The sequence below is a fragment of the Nuphar pumila genome, chromosome 15 (genome assembly GCF_984573655.1).
Source record: "Nuphar pumila chromosome 15, dmNupPumi1.hap1.1, whole genome shotgun sequence".
Taxonomy (NCBI): Eukaryota; Viridiplantae; Streptophyta; class Magnoliopsida; order Nymphaeales; family Nymphaeaceae; genus Nuphar; species Nuphar pumila.
The window spans coordinates 13,222,533-13,240,759 of NC_143263.1; positions in this window are offsets into that span (position 1 = coordinate 13,222,533).

Genomic DNA, 18,227 nt, shown 5'->3' on the forward strand with positions numbered 1-18,227 from the left:
CAGAACATGTGATTAAACTATTGGGTTTTTGCTAAAATAAGTTTAGTGGTAAAATCTTATCACTTCTAGAATTGAAACAGTGCATATTCTGTAATTCTATTTTCTTTTGGCTATAAAATAATGTATTTTATTTTTAATAAATAAGAGCTCAAACTGGGCTTGTTTAACTCAAGCTCATTATGGGTTCAAACTTGGCTTGGCTCGCTACAAAAATGAGCCAAGCATCATGAACACTTCAAGATCGGCTTGTTTAGATCGTTTACCAGTCCTACCCTTGACTTATTAGAGCTGATTAGGTTGATATGCCTTGTTAGGCAAATATTGAGACTTATTGATACGTGCAGAAGGCTCTAAATTAGGCATTTACCTGAAGCAGGTTAACTTGTACATTGGGTTTTTCATAATCACTTTTACCATATGAGTGAGACCCGTAAACATCCTTACCTTATCTGATTTTTCAAAGTGTTACGATAAATGCACTCTTCTATCCGGTGATAACTGATGTCTAAACTATCATAAGGATGATTTTGGAAAATGGGATAAATGAAGGATGGTTTTGAGTTTGCTTTATAAAAAAAGAGATGATTATAAAAAAAATAACTCTATCATATATGAGAAATTTGGTCCACCTAGCCAGACTTGAACCACAAGGTGCTTCCCGCAATTCCAAGTCTGATGAAAATAGTGGCGTCAATGGATCGGGTATGACCCGATTCTGACCCGTACTGGATCCTATCGGGTCATTATTTTATAAAATTTTACAAAGAAGGGTGTTCGATTGAACTATCTGGGTTGGACCCATGAGCTCCAATTATTAAATGGGCTGGTAATAGTTTATAAAATTTTATATCACAACTGGGTCCGACCTTAGTTTCAATTAAGATCCATAAATTTTCAATGTAAAAAACATTATTTTACTGTGTAAGGACCGGACCTGGTTTATGTAGTTTTTATTGGATCCGGCATAGATTTTCTTATGAAAAGTCCGATCGAAAACAAATCTAGATCTGATACCCTCATCACTTAATTGGATCCAATCCCTGTCTCACAACTTGACGTGAGGGAATGGATCCGGTGAGAATCGTTCTCTCATTTTGGTGGGAAGTATGCTTAGAGGAAGTTAACAAACATCCCCATGATACTGTGGATCACCCAAACATTGATGAAGTCATTATTTCATCGTCTGCTCAAAAATTTGAAAGTTGAAGCTGCTGAATTCCCATCAACCTACCTTCACTTATATATATATATATATATATATATATATATATATATATATATATATATATATATATATATATATATATATAGAGAGAGAGAGAGAGAGAGAGAGAGAGAGAGTAATGCGTTCTTTAAGCCCCTTTTTCGTTAGGTCTGGTTAGGACCCTTCAAAAATCATAGTTTTAAGTATTTTTTCTCACATCTAACACCCTACATGTGATCTATAGGTTTTGTTTAGTGGGAACCAGCTTTTGGATCGCCGGAATCTGACATGTATACAGGTTTTTCTGGTGATCCAAAATCAATGGCTATGAAGGTACCAATTTTTTTTTGCTCATAAAATCATGTTTCTTCATCAAAAAAACATGATCCAAGGGTCAATTTCCACTAAATCGATCATGATAAACACCTCTAATGGTTGAGCTCTATCATAAAACACTTAAAACCTATATTGCTGAACGGGACAGAACGCGAAATGGGGCTCTAATATGTTCAGTTCTCTCTCTCTCTCCCTATATATATATATATATATATATATATATATATATATATATATATATATATATATATATATATATGGGGAGAGAGAGAGAGAGAGAGAGAGAGAGAGATTGGTAGTTGGCTCACAGGTTAGGTGTGAAATGAACGTGCTAAATGGGTTTTCAACCTTTTCCATTTTATTTTTAAATTCTGACCATAGAGATGTGATCTATGTACTTGATTTTACAGGGATCAGCTCTTGAAAAGTTCGATTTTGACATATGGGTGGTTTTTTATAATGTTCAAAAAATCAACTATCCAAAATCTTTGTAAAATTTTTAGGCTCCAAATATCATTTTGTACATTGAAAACACATGATCCAGGTGGGAATTCCTCATAAATCGACCTTGACCGACACATTTATGACGTCAGAACTGCTCCAAATGTGATAAAACAATGGCAGCCACCATGCACTAGTGGGATTTGATCCTGAGCCTTCGGCTTGACACAAACTCCTGTGGACCACATGGGTAACCACTCTCATGGTAATGTGCTATATCTTTTCAAGATCTTAAGAACCCATGATGCACCCCTTGCTCATAGGGAGTCACCTTGCCTCCTCATGAGCAAGAGACATAATGCACTTGCCCCTTCTTATATGCAAGGGGCTGATGCCTATGGGAATGGAACCCTGACCACCACTACGCCAAACCCCTTGGGGCTTTCAAGATCTTAAGGGAGGGCTGATGCTATTCATAGCCCATTGTGCTAGCTATTCATTTCACATTTCATGGTTCAAGCCATTTATCTTAAATAGTAGGCAAGTTTGGGGGAGTTCTCTATAGCCTGCTTTTGCTATGCCTTCAAAGCGGTGGGGGTCGACCCATTCCCGAAAGAATGAGTATAGGCGCATGGTCCATCTCTGCAAGCAAGGTTATTTGCGTGGTTGCTGATCATGAAGGGAGTTTTGATGCTTGATAACCTGGCTAGGAGGGGCTTTCACCTAGTTAGTGTTTGTTGCCTATGCCGTGCGGATGTGAAGATGTTGGTTTTTCAGTACATGGTGGGCTGTTTGGCAGGAGCGAAATACCCGGATCTTTGATGTCGAGGTTAGGTCTGTCTCATTGGTGATGATCCTTATTCTTACTGATGTTTATCACATGGTTGCTCTTAGGTGGCCGGTGATGGATTTGAGTTGGATCCGTCCTTTTTTTTGCCAGTTTTTCTACTTACCCTTCTTGTAGCGCTGGGGGTCGATACCTCATCGCCCTAAGCTCTTTATTTAACCTATTTAAATAAAATTGTTTTTACTTCTACCTAAAAAAAAGTAGGCAAGTTCAATGCACCTTATGTTATACATGCATTTTATGCGCTTTTGTAAACCCATTTCACATTAGGTTGTTTTGCATGTGAAAATTTTTGAAAAACATTTCCATTTTGTTTAAAAGAAAAATATTCATTTTAAATTGAAAAAATTACATCACAAGGTGACGAGATATCACTAAAGCAAGGATCAAGAGTACCCAAGGTCTTGTAGGAACAAAACATTCAATATGAAAGTCGTCCTTGGAGATATTGGCCAACAATTATCAAAGTTTCCGCAGAAACCATCCTTGGAGATGAAAACTGTAATTGATCGCCCAAGCGCTCTAAGAAGGACAACATTAGCATGGAACTCTTGAAATAAGGAGATGATATATTCTTTGCATGCATCCCAAATACTTCTAAGAACTCCAATAGGAAATTCGTCCAACCCCAGGGCCTTACCCAAAGGCATAGACCAAATAACCTTCATTACTTCATCCAAATCAAAATTAGATGAGATAAGACTTGTTCTTCTTCAAGTGATCGAAATCTTAAGTTGCCCAATTCTATTTATGGCCTAGGAGAAGATGAAATTTGGCTTGAAGTTGGCGGGTGAAGTAGTTCAAGAGGTTCGATTCTTGAATGAGATTATCATTGGGGTTCAAGGAAGAAATGTGGCTCCTTCGCTTTGATGCATAGGTATGAAAATAGCGCGTATTAAGATCACCTTCCTTTAGCCAAGTGATTTGTGATCTTTGTCTCCATCTGATCTTTGCCACTCCTCTACCAAAGAGGTTATATGTTCATGTCTAGCTTTTAGGTCAGCAGCCTCATTCATTCTTAAGATCATGAAATTGAACTTCCGCTTATGTTGATGCCAAGTATCAATTCTCTCCAAAACCATTGCCAACCCGGACCATAAACAAAGGTAAAACGGAAGTCCTTGTGATTGAGTGAGTAGTTCCCTTTAACATCATTTGAGGAAGTATAGATATCCTTCCACATAGGTCTCGAGTGACAATGAGGGATGCTAAGCTGGGAACCACGCAGTGGATGGATGGACAGGGTTGTGACAGGTTCGCACATGGCCAACGAAGGTTACAGCAGGACATGTCCAGTTGGGGAGGACAGACGCTGGAGAAGGCTAGCTGAATGGTCGGACATGCGTGGGAAGTGGGGACGATGAGGCTGAGGGGGCTACGGCGAGTTTGGTCTAGCCACTGGTGAGCAGGTAGTGGAGACGTCAATCTGGAGAGGGTTGGGGATGCTACTGGATTAATGGTCCAAAGCAAAGGGGGGGTCGGGTTTGGGATACCAAATGGGCTGGGGCGAGACCAACCACAGCTGGTTGTAATTAATGAGTCCAGCAAAGGAAGGGAGTCGTTAAGGCAGGCAGGCAATAAAGGAGATTTGGGTTTCCAAAGGGTAGAAGATCTAATTATAGGTTTTAGGTGGTTGGGTTTTGGTAATGGGGATTGATATCTGGAAAACGAGGTGTACCTTGATTGGCAGTAATGACATTATTGAATGGGAGGGAGTCGGATTTTGATGTTCCACCGGTGGGAGAGCTTCGTCGGCAAGGCCATGGCCGGACAGAATCTGGCGAGAAGCGTCGTTCTTCATCGACCACAAGTAGAGAACGAGTACATACCTCTTGCTGGACAGCAATAGACACTGGACTAGTTGATGCAAGCCGGTTAGGCGAGGTCCAATTCCAAAGAGGAAGCCCACTTTGAACGACTGCACAGGAACATTGCCGCCATTGTTGATGATTGACAGAGAATTAAAAGAAATCCTCTTTAAGGCAGGTTGAACACGTTCAGACTGTTGGCCTGGTTCTCCCAGTTTCTGGATTCTTCTTATCTCTCTCAACGAACGACAGAGTATGAGGTTCGGATTGTTCATCAGAATCGACAATCTAATATTCATGGTGGAGCAGAAACCACACTACCAATCTCCAGGCTTACCTTTCGAGCTTTGCACCTTAAGAAGAAGTGCCTTCAAGGATTTATCACGTCTAAATTCGACCTTCGTGCAGCCAGGATCCGTCTCTTCTTTCTCAGATGAGAAGAACGGAGGTTTGATGCTTGCACAGATCCGATTAACAATATATACTTCACGAGGAATTAATACGTTTGATGAACATCACAACATCATTGGCGAGGAGAGACCCTTTCTTCCAACAGTCGAGAAAAAGTGCCGAAAGATTGTCAAAAAACACGTCGTTTAATGAGAGGGGAGGTTTCTTAATCCTCCTTGATTTATTTGTTAGATGATGTATTCCTCAGTCACACAAAGCTTCGCAAAGCCTTTAACATTGCATAGATTTTCTTGTCAAGATTTGGATACTGAGATATTCCAAATGTGGGGTTGCTTGGTGATTACGACTCATGTGCTTGCTCGTATGACCATGCTTGAAGCACTCGGAGCAATGCATGTAGAAGAAGGGAAATGTTACCGATGCCTTGACATCGCATTCCAGATGAACTTGCTAGGGAACCCCACGTAGAAAAGATTGGACACACATTCAATCGATGGAACCAGCATCTAGAGAGTCTTCAAGGCTTCGAGATAATTTCAGGAAAATATCCTGATCGAACGTCACTTGATTTTCGCGGTCTGAATGGATGTTTGCCAGACTCTCCAATCGTCGGTGGAGATTGAAAAGGTAGCCATTGTTGACATCACGCGTTTGGCGCCAATGGATTCCCCACGATGACACCTCCGATAGAGGCAGGATTCGATCTGCTGGGGAACGACCCGCAGTTGCAGGGGTGCTAGAGTTACTCCTGCGCTTGTATCTTCTTTTCCCACGAGTATTACTACAGTCTGGCCTTGCGATCGGCTATCTGTCCTCGTTTCTGTTTTTTGCTTCAGCTAGTTGTAAAATTTGCGATTTCCTGGTGCAGACTAAATGACGCCAAGCTTCCTGATGTTTGCCTCCTATCATCGTTCTCTCTCTCTCCTCCTCGCTTATCAGAATTTGTTGTGATGTGTCTACTAGTACTTTATCAGAATTTCTTCTAGATTTATCAGAATTTGTTGTGAATTACAGCTCCACGTTCTATGGCCATGCACCTGTTCATAAAAAAAACAAAAAATACGTGCATATAGTTCAATACATGCATTATGAAGGTTCAGTTGTGTTTGTTTTAAGATTAATTTCCCAAAGACCCGGAAATTTTAACCTTTATTGGTACATTTTCTCTGCTACTCTTGCTCATACACATGAGAGGTGTATTTCTGTCATTGTAAACTCCAGTCCAATCCTTTGCTCTTATACAAGTTACAAAGCAAAAAAGTTAATTATTTTCTTTTATTTTTACACGGAGAAACCATCGCAGGGACAGAGACCTAGCCATGTTGGCTTTGCCTGACTCGTTGCCTTGATAGCTTAAAACTCTGTGGGTTTACTCTTTCTCCACAGGGAGTCACCAGGCTTCGGCTTGTGCAAATGGTAACACTCATGGAATTTGAACCTAAACCACCTCCACCTGCCTAACGGCCTAGGTTCCATCCCACTAGGGCCAAGCCCCTTTAGGACGATGTTAATTATTTGAAGGTCCTTTTTTACTAAAAATGTTGTAATCATGGTCACAAGTCAATGTGTCGGCAACTTTAATAGCGAGTCACAAACGGTTTATCTAGTTTTTCAACCCTTCATATGTTAGAAAACGCTCATGCAAGAAAACAAAGAAACAAGAACAATCAAATCACAAAGAAAATGAACACACATATTTACGTGAAAAAACCTTTCCTCAAGCTAGCGAGAGAATAAAAAACCACGGCCGCCCAAAAAAGAAATCTTATTATTTTTTTCTGATTGTTACAAGAGAGAAAGAAAAGAAAGTATTTATACAAGGCAAGGGCGACAACCCTAAACCTAAACAAATCGGGTCTGATCCATAAGCAACCGAGTCTCAAACATAAGCCTCCAAAAAAAAAATCTTTCGGGAGGCGCTGCCCCCCCTCTAAAGGCGCCCCCGACCCCCCGCATATCGGGGAACCCCTAAACCCCCTTCCTGTGTGGGCACAAACTCTGAATCAGGCTCCACAACTCATCATCGCATGCATTAGAAAGAGTAACTAGATCCTGCCTATGTCACACAAACGAATCACGTGACAGCATTCCATAGCTCCGCGACAGCAACAGACTGCAGGCCCCACTCAGAAGTTATGTGAGTAGCCTGTGTTACATAGACCGGCACTTAAGCCATCCTTGCATTACTTATCAAAGAGGGAGGCCATAGAATACTGAAAACAACCACCATCGTTTGCAAGGTATGACACTTGACGCGTGCACTTCTTCCGCATGTATACCACTTACACTAACTTAGTCATCATTTACTAGCAAGAACTTGAAGTCAAACACATTAGTTTGGGCTTTAAAGGTTGTATCTTAAGACCTTGTACTGCTTGTACAATCGTAGTTTTTCTTTTATATTGTCGTATATGTTAGATATTAATGAGGAGAAGCTGGGATTCGCAACGGCTTTAATTTGGAGGAAGATCCAGTGATATGACTCCACCCAAAACGCGGACATGTATCCCTCCATCACCCTGCACTTTGTGTTTTCTGTTAACATCTCTTACTAAATATCGTTGAATGAATCAGTAAATTTTGCCACCACAAATACTAGTTGAAGGGAGAGTTCTGTTTGAAAGAAAATCGTCAAGAAAGAAAAATTATTATAATGTTGAACATAATAATGATTTGTTCGAACACAACATCATGTATACATGGACATAATTTTCATATACACAGATAACAAGTCACCGCTACGTGGCACTATATGGATGGCATAGGTGTTCAGCCCTGATGGTTGAATGCTCTTGGGGGGAGGGCGAATGCCCAACATCTACACATTTGATCGAATACCTTTACATGGTACTAAGCCAAGTACTCGCTTGCTCTTGAACAATAACAAAACCCTTACGAGCCGAGTCCCCCCCCCCGTATCAGATAAAGATTGAAGAGAAATTCCATCCTAATGAGCTTGATAATTCAAGAGCAACAATAGTACAATGGTGGATGAAGCCTAAAGTCTAGGTGTCAGCAAATGCTAAGCATAGGTTCAGGTAAAAACGATGGTCGTTATGACTAATTTTATATTTAGTTAAAAAATTCCAAAAGCCCTTACTCAAGTATATGCAAAAAATTTATTAGCCTCTATTTGGGAGCCTTACATTGGTATGAGAACATTCTTTCTGTGTATTGTTAAAATTTGGTTTTGCAAAATCTGGTGTTGAGAATTGAAGTTGCCAAAAGCATCATTTTGTGATTTTTTTTTTTTTATAACTCGAAGAAACCACACCCGGCATGAAGACCTGGCCGTGCTTGCTCAGCCTGCCATACCTACGATCATCGTGCCAACAGCGTAAAACTGCGAGGCTAGGACCCCCTGCCCCCGGGGCTTATGCTACGTGTTGGCTTGCGTAGTAGGAGGGTGATGAAGTATATGGTATTGTGGATTTCTAAGTCCATCCAATGACTACTCCCAAACACCAAAAGCGTTTTAGAGAATATGCAATTTATTGCTTCCAAATACCAGAAGGTGTTGAAGAAGCTGTTGGGAAATGGATGAGTTGCTCATGGCTCGGCTCTGTTTGGCTCGTAAAAAGCTTGTTCAAACTCATGAGACAGGCTCACAAGCCAGACACGAACAATCAATATTCGGCTCAGCCTGGCTCATATAGGCTCATTAATTATTTTATTTTATTTTTGAAAGGCAAGCTGGGGTTAAACAGACCCTTACCAGTTATATATACAGCTATATCATTGGGTTTTGAACCTACAGTATCCCAACAACACAAGATGACATGCACTAGCTGCTCCTACCAGACAAGCAGAGCCCCTATTGGTCATTAATTAATATTTTACATATATATTGTTATCATAGAATGTAGATGGTTGAAGTGATTTGCATGCAAGAGTTTAATTCCTATTGCTTACAGCATGAAACAATTATTTATTTTGTAAAATGAGCCAATTTGAGCTTGTTTCAATAGGCTTAGGGTCTAAATTATATTATCGTCAACTCTAAAATTTATTATTATTATTTTATTTGTTTTGGCTCATTTCTCAGCTTGTTTACTTGGGGCTCGGGTTGGTTTAACACAAGAAACAAGACAAGCTTGAACACCCTCGATTCGGTTCGTTCAGCTCTTTTACCAGCCTTAACTGCAATGCACGTCCAAATTCGAAGCTCTGATCAACTAGAGCCTTAATTTCATTAGTCAGAGACCAGCCAATGGTTTTTGTTCTTTTATTGGTACTTAACCAGAGGAAACACCAATTCAGGTGGTGGGGCTTTAGAAGAGAATGACATATTGCCATATGGCCTACTCCGAGACAGTTAAAACCCATCGACAGCGTGCCCCCTACCTGCATGGAAGCCTGCCTCTATTGCTTTGTAGCAACGGATAATTATATGCATTCCAAGTATCCAACTCTTAATGTCTTTAGCTTTAAGTGCCTTAAGCCAACCTACTTAGCTAGGTATGTGGCGCCCTTTTGGACTAATTGATACATATTATTCACACTCAGAAAGAAGAGCTAGCCATATCGAGCTAAGCTTGGAGTTGGAACCAATGTTGTCAGTATATATCCAAATCGGACCTGTATCGTTTGGCCAATGATTTAGGTGTATCGGCCAATACTCATACTCAAGTGTATGGTTCTAAATTTGTCAAAAAATAATTAAAAAAATGTCAATCAAAACGTGATAGATGTTAAAATCATTAAAATGATATTAAAAATTAATTTAAAGCTACTTTTATATTTTATTAAAAATAGCTGATTCAGGTCAGTACCGTATCGATTTTTTGGTGATACGATACTTTTTGAGGGCAGACAAGCACCAATACTGACAACATTGGATGGAACTCTACTACAATAAATGCGGAGAATCTTACATTGAATCTGGATCGGGTGCAATCACGTAACACAAAATTTGTGCATTAATCACCTGATTCCCCTCCATCAGGCCTTGGGCCCCACAACTGACAGCCCTGTCCCCAATATGGATTGGAGGGTGAAAATCATCCCTGCCTTATAGTCTAATCTCAAATCCATTCCTGCTTTATCCTTATTCTCAAATTTGTCCTTCCCTTATATTTGACTTGAACATAATAGCCGCTAGGATTAACAGGCTTCCTCTGTGACAAATATCGCGAGATTTATAAAAAATCTCGAAGATATATCATGAGAAATTGCTTAAAACTTTAAAACCGCAATTTCTTGCAAGATTTTCAAACCAATGACAAATATCGCGATATTTATATTTGTAAAAGATAATTATCGTGAAAACCCTCGAGATTTTTATTTTTAAATGTGTTTTATTTATATTTTCTTATAAAAATTATTTTTTCATATTTTTTAATTTATTTTTTATTCTCGAGATTTTGCTCAAAAAAATGTAAGATTTATGAAAATTTTCAAAATCCCCCGATTTTTTTGCCAGACGAGAGATTTTGCAGTTTTTAACTTTTGTCGCTATGCTGGCGTCAATATCATTGGCGAAAATCAAGGGTCAATTAAATAACAGTTTTACCAATCACAGAAGGACATTTTAGGGTAAAGATGATTAGGTAAGGATGAATTTGGAAAACCAATCCAAAATGGACGATTTGTTTTCTATTAGCTTTATTTTGAATTTAAAGTCATGTTTACCCTTATAATGTCTACCTTTGATGTTTTACTGTCATAATATGCACCCTTAAAAAGTTAAACATAATGGGCAAGGATGTCAACGGTGAGGATTTGAGTTGGATTTCTTACTGAATCTGAAACAACTTGGTTGGTTTAGCCAATGAAAGAAATGTTTTGGCTAACAATTTCATATTTGGTTTGGGTCTAGACCTAATCGGACCTGGTTAAACAAAACCAGGTTTATTATTAGAAACAGATCTCCTTAGTTAGATAAAGCATTGATTATTTTGATGATTTTCGTGTACAATTTCTCAAATCTTAGTGAGCTCTTAGATTACACTGATTAAGGTCTGGTTTGTAAACTTCCAAACCAGGCCCAGGCCCAGGCCCAGGTCCATCCATTGCTCAGCTATTGTGAGCCAGAACCAATTAGCATAAGATTTAACCAAGGGATTAATCTTTTAATGAGATTACACTATATTGCTTATGAATCCCAAATCAAAACCCTAGAGAAAACACCATACCAAATTGAAAAATTTCAAACCCTAAATTAAGAACCTCAAATCAAATGAAAGCCCTAAATGAAATAAAAACCCTAATAAAAAAATCCAACCAAATCAAATCGACATGTAGTTTTTATCAATGTTGTCAATAGTCGTATCGGCAGAATTTTGATACGCTGAGGACCTGAATCGGCTATTTTTCAATAATTGTAAAAAAAATACTTTTTAAATATTATTTTAAATTTATTTTAATAATTTTAACATATGTCATGTTATCATTGACACATTATAATTTTTTATTATTTTTTTGACCGATACATAACAATTCAGTTGAGCATCAGTATCGGCCGATACAGCTACTGACAATTAAGGGCCGAAACAGATACTGACAACATTGTTTTTTATAGCAATTATAGCATTTTCTATTGCAACCTTACCATGGTAAGCTCCTCCTAATCATAGTTTTTTTTCTTTTCTTTTTGATAAAGGAAAACCCTCATCCAGAACCTGATCACTTACTGAGCTCGCCTTCTTAGGAGGTAAAACTCCAAGTTGAGGACACAACGACTATTACATGCCCCAATGGTGATAATGCAACCAACCGGGTCTCCGCTTGTCTGGTAAGATGAGTTGGTGCATGTTACCTTGTGTTTGGAACGTTGCAAGTTCAAATCCCAATGATATCTTTCTATAACTGGTGGGGGTCTGCCTAACCCCAGCTTTCCTTTAAAAAAATGGTGATAAAGCAACGGCAGCCCCAATACGGCAGATGGCTTTGAAAAAAAAAAAAACAGGGAAACCTTCTCCATCTTTTTTCACCTAGTACACTTTTAAAACCAGAATCCAAGGATCTTGTTCTTCCGTCATTACTTATGTCTTTAATTATTTCCGTGCACCAAACATTAAGTTTTTTCCTTTACCGCACCACGTGCTCCATTGAAGCTAATGAATAATGACTTTTTGCGTCATAAACATAACCTCTTTTTTTAATATGTCCCTTCGGAGCTATGCTAGAGAGAGTGTTGTGTGTTATCCGGGGAACACAAATTGCGTGTTTTGGTGTATACGAGGTAATATTTTGGGACCCGCAATAATTCATATGCCAATGTTACCCACAATGACTTTATAATAAAATAATATATAAAAAAGGTAGATATGTTTTTGACAAAAATATTCTTTCATAAAATAGATATGCGTTGGACAAAAATGTTCTCTCACTTCCCATAAATAGATTTGTGTGTTCCGCATTTGTTTTTAGCTTGTATTACAACACATGGTTGTCTTCTCATTTCTGCCTTGTGTTATATAAAAAACTTTTTCGGGTTCGTTCCTACCTCGTGGAGATAACTATAAATCGAACGATTGGTTAGATCATTGGTGGGCGTCATAGGGGATTTGTCGGACATCTCTTTTTACAGTCTTCTCTTCTTCTTCATTTTTGTTAGGCAGTATAGAAAAAAGCAATGACGCACAAACATTCTAACAAGTGTCATTAAAGTGTGGTGAGTATCTTTTCATGTCATCATGCTATTATTGAAGAACGTATGTCGGCGTGAGTGTCATTAAGGCGCTTTGTTATTCCAGGTAGATTTTATTGTTTCAACAGTTGGAAACTTGAAGACATTTGTAAGACGCTAGGACCTGTTGCCAAGAATGCTTGGTTACATATGTGAACAAGGGCCTCTACCCTATCCGATATCGTCCATTCACTCAGTATATTCAATGTAATGCAAATCGCGGTTGTAGTAACACGTATATCGATTTGTGAGATATTATTTTATTTATTAATATCGATTTATAATATATTATGCTAAAATGCCATATATCGATTTGTAATATATTATGTGTTTTATAGTGTCAATTTGTGAGATATTATTTTGTTTGATAATATTGATTTATAATATATTATGATGAATTGCCATATATGGATTTGTAAGATATTATGTATTTTCTGGATTCATTTATGAGATATTGTTTCAGTTGAAAATCTTGATTTGTAATATATTTTGTTGAATTTTCGTATATTGATTTGTAAGATGTTATGTGTTTTCCAGTATTGATTTGTGAGATATTGTTTTGTTTGTTAATATCGATTTGTAATATATTATGTTGAATTGTTGTATATCGATCTGTAAGATATTATGTGTTTTCTAGTATCGATTTTGAGATATTGTTTTGTTTGTTAATCTTAATTTGTAATATATTATGTTGAATTTTCGTAAATTGATTTGTAAGATGTTATTTATTTTTCAGTGTCAATTTTTGAGATATTGCTTTGATTGTTATTATCGATTTGTAATATATTTTGCTGAATTGTTGTAAACGTATGCACTGGCTAAAGCAAATTGATGTTTTACTCATGACAGTATTGAGCATATCAACTGGTTCCAGTGAAGATAATGTGTCACAATCACTGGAAAGTCATGGAGCGACGGACATCCGTACTGACGCACCTGAAGAAGTGAATATGTGCACTATTGATGCACATGATAAGAAGGGTGCAGTCATTGAATTCACTCTACACTTGAATATTCTAGCAGACGAAATGCAAATCGATAATGATATTCCATCAGATGAAATGCAATTCGATAATGATGTAGACGATCATGACAGTGCACTTGATAAAGGTGCAGGCACCTCAAGTCTATATAATATTACACTTGACTCTGTTCCCGTAGAGAGAATGCAGTTTAATAATGAAGAAGTTGCATACAAATTTTACAATGATTATGCCTTAAAACTCAGATTCAGTGTTAGAAGGTATTCTTGGGCAAAAAATGCACAAAGTGTCGTGGTGAGAAAGGCATATGTTTGTTCTAAGCAAGGTTGGAAGAAGTCAAGTGAAAATCCAACAAGGAGCAAGCCGGATTCAAGGTGTGGCTATCCAGTGAGAATGGTGTTAAGAAGATTTCTGAATGGAAAATATGTAGTTCATACTTTAATCAATGATCATAACCATGGATTAGCCTCTTCTTTTATGACTCGTATGTTAAGGTCACATCGTAAAGTAACTAAAGTGCATGCTGAAATAGCTGATAGTGTTGACATTGCACCAAGGAAGATATATAATTTGTATGTGTGCATAAATGATGGTCGCGAGAATGTACCGTTCACACCTATGGATCTAAGAAACCATTTGAGAAGGAAGATGTCAAACAACATGAAGAATGAAGTAATATGTTCTTTGGTTGATTACCTACAGAAAAATTCAAGCAATGACCCTGGTTTTTTTAGTGCAATGCAACTGGATGAAGATGGCTATGCTGTGAATATGTTTTGGGCATATTCAAAGTCAAGAGTAGATTGTGAATGCTTCAATGATGTGCTTTTTTTTATACGACAGTGAAGATTAATACTGAACAATGGTCATTTGCACAATTTGTCGGAGTGAACCATCACTCACAGAGTTGCATATTAGGCGACTTTTTTGTATGACCAGACCAAGGAAACCTTTGAGTGGTTGTTCAGAGTATTTACACAGGCAATGAATGGGAAGCACCCTGGAGCTGTACTTACAGATGGTGATCATGCAATTGCGGCTGCAGTGTCTCATGTATCGCCATATGCATATTATCGCCTATGTTTATGCCATATTTTTCAAAATGCAGCAAAGAACATATGACACATTTTTAATCAAAAGACATGGTTTAATAAAATGTTTAGAAAGTGTGTACTTGAGAGCATGGATGAGGTAATTTTTTTGTCTGATTGAGAGCAAATGATTCGGATGTACGACCTTGAAGACTGTGTGGTTACAAAATTTATATGCAGACAAAGAGAAGTGAGCATTGACATATGAAAGATAATACTTTTGTGCAGGTATGATAAGCACACAAAGAGCTGAATCTATGCATGTCACACTGAAAAAAAATTTGTATTCACGTTTAATAATGTTTAGCTTCATGAAACAATATAAATTATTTGTAGACGGTCTTAGACAGAATGAGCTTGAACAAGATGTGAAATGTTTTAACACCCGTCCTGTAACTTTGGGCATGAAAATATTGATACTACCTGCAGATCTGTATACACTAACTGTATTTGAATGGACTAAGAAAGAGGTTATACAGGTCATGAATTGCAACATAGAAAGACATATGCAATATGAGAATATGCACAAATACTATGTTGTATGGGAGGGCGAAGAACAACCAAAAAAGAAAGAAACACATGTTACCTACAATGTTGACAATGGAACAGTTAAATGTACGTGCAAAATATTTGAACTCAAAGGTATTTTATGTCATCATGCATTAAAGACACTTAATCAAGAGAAGATACAAGAAATACCTGAGTCATATATAATGCAAAGATGGACGAGAGAAACAAAGATTGAATTGCTGGATATAAATAAAGTCAGTCCATCTGGCATTGATGAGAAATACCACATAGCCTCCCATTACCAACAACTATGTAGGTCACTTATGCATGTTGCAGATTTGGCATCAAAAAGCTCAGAAGCCTATGTATGTATGAGAAAAGTGTTAAGGGAATTACTTGAAAAAGTGCAGTTAATTCACCATGAGTCTGTTGCAGCTCATGAAGACCAATCTAAGAAAATAGGATTGAATAGCGTAGGTGAAATTCACATTTCCCCTGACTCTTATGATAAGTTGCGCTGAAGCGTCAACATCATCTTCGACAAGTTAGGAGTAAACCTTGTAGATTATGATGAAAATATTCACCTAGCGAAGGGTATTAAAAAGAAACCTGCCTCTGATCGCAGTCGTCGAAGGACAAAGGGTGCACTGAAATTGGTTTGCAAGAAAATGTGTAAGAAATAACCAACCCTTAAGCAACCAAGCCCTTCACATGAACAGGTATGTAATACAGTATATTGCTTTCCATGTAAATTGTATTACGTGCAACTTATTAATATCTAATTTATATAATTTTCAATATGCAACAATACCCTATAGACGTGTATTACAACGTTGGAACTTGCAATCCCCCCGACCTATTTCAGTGGAACGATGGCATGAGTTTGACAAGTCTTTTGGTATCTAACAATTTTGGGATGATGTTTGCATTTCTCGTTAAACTTAATGTAGTGCCTGATATTGTCTGTTTAATGACAGGCTCAGTTCAATTCAAAAGTGAGCAACACAACACAGAAATCACGTGTGGATTCTTCAGCTATAAAATACTTGTAGCATTTAACTTTCATTAGTGTAAATCATTGTAATGTTTAGCATTTTGTAATTCTTTGTGGTAATTCTATAATTCTTTATTATAAATCGATAATTCTTTCTTGTAATTTTATAATTCTTTGTTGTAAATCTATAATTCTTTGTTGGAATTCTATAATAGAAATCATACTACAAATATAATAAAACTCATCCCTAGAAAACACATAATATCTCACAAATTGATATGCAGTAATTGTGTATAATATCTTACAAATTGATATACAACAATTCAGCATAATAGCTTACAAATCAAAATTAACAAACAGAACAATATCGCATAAATCGACACTAAAAAACATATAATATCTTACAAATCGATATACGACAATTTACCATAATAGCTTACTAATCGATATTAACAAACAAAACAATATCAACAAATTGACACTATATCGGGAAGCTTTATTCTAAAAAAGGCAGGTTGTGAATATGGTTTCGCCTCATTAATTTCTTCGAGAGAAGAGAGGGTGTGCTGACAAAAATAGTAATCAGACTAACATTAAGAAGCCAAAGATTGAACCCGCTGATGAACCTCTCTCTATTTCATAAATTTATGACCTAAAAGTGACTATTTCTAAGAAAACTCATAAGAATTTTCACTTCTCTTTGGCTTGATATCTTATAAATCGATTTACGGCAATTCAGCATAATATCTTTCAAATTGATATACGACAAATTAACATAATATATTATAAATCGATATTCACAAACAAAACAATGTCACCAAATCGACATTCAAAAACACATAATATCTTACAAATCGATATACCGCAATTCAGCGTAATAGCTTACAAATCGATATTAACAAACAAAACAATATCTCACAAATTGACACTAAAAAACATATAATATCTTACAAATCGATACATGGCAATTCACCATAATAGATTATTAATCGATATTAAAAAATAAAATAATATCAACAAATCGACACTATATCGGGAAGCTTCATTCTAAAAAAGGCGGGTTGCGGATGCGGTTTTGCCTTATTAATTTCTTCAAGAGAAGAGAGGGTGTGCTGACAAAAACAGTAATCAGACTGACATTAAGAAGCCAAAGATTGAACCTGCTGATGAACCTTTCCCTATTTCATCAATTAATGACCTAAAAGTGACCATTTCTAAGAAAGTTTGTAAGAATTTTCACTTCTCTTTGGCTTGATATCTTACAAATTGATTTACGACAATTCTGCATAATATTTTCCAAATCGATATAAGGCAAATCGGAAAATATATTACAAATCAATATTCACAAACAAAACAATATCACCAATTTGACATTCGAAAACACATAATATCTTACAAATCGATATACCGCAATTCAGCGTAACAACTTACAAATCGATTTTAACAAACAGAACAATATCTCACAAATCGACACTATAAAACACATAATATCTTACAAATCGATATACGGCAATTCACCATAATAGCTTACTAATCGATATTAACAAACAAAACAATATCAACAAATTAACACTATATCGGGAAGCTTCATTCTAAAAAAGGTGGGTTGCGGATGCAGTTTCGCCTCATTAATTTCTTCGAGAGAAGAGAGGGTGTGCTGACAAAAACAGTAATCAGACTGACATTGAGAAGCCAAAGATTGAACCCGCTAATGAACCTTTTCCTATTTCATAAATTAATGACCTAAAAGTGACCATTTCTAAGAAAGCTCGTAAGAATTTTCACTTCTTTTTGGCTTGATATCTTACAAATCGATTTATGGCAATTTAGCATAATATCTTCCAAATCGATATACGGCCAATCAACATAATATATTACAAATCAATATTCACAAACAAAACAATATCACCAAATCGACATTCAAAAACACATAATATCTTACAAATCGATATACTGTAATTCAGCATAATAG